Source organism: Neophocaena asiaeorientalis, unplaced genomic scaffold, assembly GCF_003031525.2.
Source record: "Neophocaena asiaeorientalis asiaeorientalis breed wild unplaced genomic scaffold, Neophocaena_asiaeorientalis_V1.1 scaffold450, whole genome shotgun sequence".
Lineage (NCBI taxonomy): Eukaryota > Metazoa > Chordata > Mammalia > Artiodactyla > Phocoenidae > Neophocaena > Neophocaena asiaeorientalis.
The window spans coordinates 1,540,867-1,544,659 of record NW_020175674.1 but is presented as its reverse complement, the minus strand read 5'-3'; the positions used below and the strand labels follow the sequence as shown (position 1 = coordinate 1,544,659).

The 3,793-nt window shown below is 39.5% G+C and overlaps 1 pseudogene; it reads right to left on the bottom strand.

Annotated features, from left to right (window-relative positions):
• Positions 1-570: 570 nt before the first annotated feature.
• On the bottom strand, positions 571-1,051 carry LOC112390827 (low molecular weight phosphotyrosine protein phosphatase pseudogene; annotated as a pseudogene).
• Positions 1,052-3,793: the final 2,742 nt, after the last annotated feature.

Sequence of the window (3,793 nt, the reverse complement as noted above, 5' to 3'; positions counted from 1 at the left end):
CTTCTAAGCGACCGTCACTCAGACTGATCTGTGCCTGTGTGCTCCCAGGATTTCGGGTCGCCAGCTATAAACAGTGAGTGGAGGAGAGCTGTTGCTCATCTAGTCCTCCACACGGGGACCTGTCTTGGGGCTGCAGCCCCAAGGAGGAGAACCCACACTCTGCTGAAGATGGAGGTAGCGGGGCAAGGCCGCTGTGGCTGCAGGGCCTCCAGCTTCTTCCATGAACAGATGACTCAAGTGGAAGCAACTTGCTTACTTACGCACTTACTCTGCCCGGACTACTGCCTGACCCTGAGCAGACGGGCAAACATCACACATCATCCAAAATGGACAGTGGGAGCATTGCTTTCTGATTCTTCTTCACCTCGTAAACTGTCTGACGCAAAAATTTTTATTTATTCTTCCGCCAAACACAACTTATTTCCATCTACAATTATTTTTTAAGGTAAGAAACGTGAGTCAACTGAAGAAAGGCCTGTGGCCTTGAGCTAGGGAAGGGTGGCACTGTGCCACTTGACTGAGCCCCCGGGCTGTGGGGATGAGCTTGGGCCGCGCAGGACTGGACCCGGGTCAGCGGACCTTCTCCAGGGCAGCTCTGCAGCACCGCACGCACTGCTGGTAGATGGTCTCAAAGTGAACATCACTGCTGTCATAGCGATCTTCAAAAAGGAGTTGTTTTTGTGGCTCGTAGCTCCCAAGTAGTTCAATTTTCGCTCTGCAGTTTTTAACTTGGTTACTTTTTCTATTCAAATCTCTACGGTTGCTTTCATCCATACGTAGTATACAGTCAAAAGCAGCGGCAAAGTCTTCTTTGGTAACCTGCCGGGCAACGTGACTCATGGGAGTGCCATGCTTCTTCATGCAAGCCTGCCCGCTGGTAATCAGGAGGGTTTCCTAGTTCATACGTGGACGTCACTGCACTGTCCATCCTCCAAGTATCTGAAACGCTTTGATCAGTTACAAGTTTCCTGAAGACTGCTTCTGCAGTTGGTAATAGACAGATGTTACCCAGACACACGAACACCCCCGACTTGGTCACCTGCTCAGCCATCTTCCCCCCCGCCCCGCCCCGCACCAAGAAGTCTTAATTTTGATGACTGAATGAATGACATTCTCGCCTTTGCATAAAAGTGAAATTAAGGGCAGCAAGTCTTCAGTTCCCAGCCAATTTAGTTATTATGTATAGCAGAGGTTAGCAAAATCTCAGATAGGAGAGTTGTGCTTAAGTTCAGCTTCTTTTTTCTTACGTAGTATTTTTGTTAAAGACACAGTTCTGCAGTTCATGAAAATCTTATAATTTGAGGGCCTCATTCATCAAATGGCCAAATCTGTAAGTTTAGCTAAGATATAGAAAATGGAGCTCTTTCGAGTCAGAAATTTGATCCACAATCATTACCAAATAATGTCTCTGGAATCTACTTTTTTTTTTTTAAAAAGAATCAGAATATAAAAGTGTTTACATGTAATGAATGCTTTCTTTGGATTCTCCTTGAAATGGGATACTTTTCACTTTGCACGACCTTTTCTTCTTTAAATTTCTTAGATTTTCTTAAGGCAAGAAATTGTAGGACTATTTCCTAGCGTCTCCTATTGTCAGGGTAGGTTGTTTTTTTATTTATTTTTTTTGCTGTACGCGGGCCTTTTACTGTTGTGGCCTCTCCTGTTGCAGAACACAGGCTCCAGACGTGCAGGCTCAGCGGCCATGGCTCACGGGACCAGCCGCTCCGCGGCATGTGGGATCTTCCGGGACCAGGGCACAAACCCATGACCCCTGCATCGGCAGGCGGAGTCTCAACCACTGCGCCACCAGGGAAGCCCTCAGGGTAGGTTTTATATCTTTTTTGTTTCTTTGTTCTTTTGTGCTTTTGCATTGTTTTGTGGCTTGCAATTGGTGGGTAAATATTTCCCAGAAATTTGGAGAATAGAATGATGCAAATTACTTGGAATAGAGATTAATTATTGTTCAAAGAAACCCATGCTGCACCTCAGACTTCTGAGCTCTGCCCACCTCCAGTCTTGTTATTTCAGACATGTGAGATTAAACTCATAACACAGAATAAAAATAAGTAAAAAGAATCATTTATGGAAGTAAGGAATACTTTCTACTTAGTGTCTAAGTTGTCCATCTGATAGAAAGACATACATTAGAATATTTAATTATTAAATAAGAAATAACTCTGGCCCTTTGCATAAAATTGAATAGCCGTAGGTTGGAATTAGAGATTTTTGGCTAAACATTATTCTTTGATTAATATATCTTAACCACAGACATCTATATATCTATATTCACACTATATCTATCTATATCTCTGTTGTCTATTACTACGGGCTGAGGATTAAAAACCAAGTTATTGAACTTCTTCAACCTTAGAATTCCCTGACTTCTTCAGAGCCTAGGAAGGAGTTAGGGAACTCCACTATCCCAGGAAAGTGTTCACTTACTTTTGAAACTATTTTGTTGCTCTCTGATACATGGGTGCCTTCATTTCAGAAGCCCTTGGACTCAGTTGTCTCCATGTTTTCTTTTGAAGCCATTCTCATGATTTATAAACCACATGTTTGTGTTCTGGGCAGAGTTGATGCATTGTCTTCATACCTTACACAGAAGCCTTGGTGTCAATCACACCACAAAGCCTCACCAGGATGAGATCAGTTTGTTCTGAGTAGCACAGCAACAAGAGAAACTTTCCATTATGTTCCCTTTGATTCTTTAAACAACCAAAACATGGTTCATCCATAACTACTTTCTGTGATTTAAAATACTGAGGGTTTTAACAAAAATATTTACTGAATAATACTGCAAGTTAACAACCACTTACTTCTACTTTGAGAATATTTACATTCAGGATGAGAAATTATGCTACTAGAAAACTTTTATTTTAAACATATAAACTGCATGGAAACATATTAATGAAAATAAACAGATTATTCTCCATGGACTTAATGTTTTCCAAAAGTTTAATGATTTAGATTTCTCTAAGCAATATAATATTTTTAAATGCAGTTCTTCATAACTAGTGAAAAATAGAATCGAAATCACAGAATCTAAATCTCAGAGTTTTAGATATTGCAATGTTTTGCTTTGGCAATTTATAATTATTACAATGTTCTATGGTAAGAAATGTCTTTGAAAATCTTAAAAAAAATGTTTCTAAGGTGAGGTTAATAGAGATGAACTAAATCTTCACAAATTAGATGAAGAATTGTTAGAAATTTAAGTAAGGACATTAAAATCATAAGAAAGGTTCATACAGGAATGCTTGCCCTCGAATCTAACATTTGCAGGTATGTTTTATACATTTCGGGAGAATTTTTAAAGAATATTCCAAACCAACCGCAAAGTCAACATTCTGTGAAGGATGGTACAGTAATGTGAACATGTGATTGTCATCAACAATGAGCTCATTAGAAGGTATTGGGAGAAATGCAAATTTGAAAAATTTTTTGACTTCCAAGATTATATTTTAAATTTGAATTGGTTTTAAATCTTAATATTACTATAAATTATAGACATATATTAATTAATTTAACAAAGACAGTAAATTCTGTGTTCCAGGCACGGTAACAGGCATTGGGGATATAAATTAGCATAAATGTGCTATGAAGGAAATGGATTTCTATAGCAGTTAGAAGTAATTTTGGCTGTGCGTAAGGAAATGAATAGCTTTCTCTTACTGAGGATTTCTGGAGTTGTGAGGCTTCTGGCTTTGGTTCAATGGGACTGAATGATAGAACCATCCTTATGGTCATTCTTTCATGCTTGCAAATTCCAGGCATTGGCATTGTGACTGCT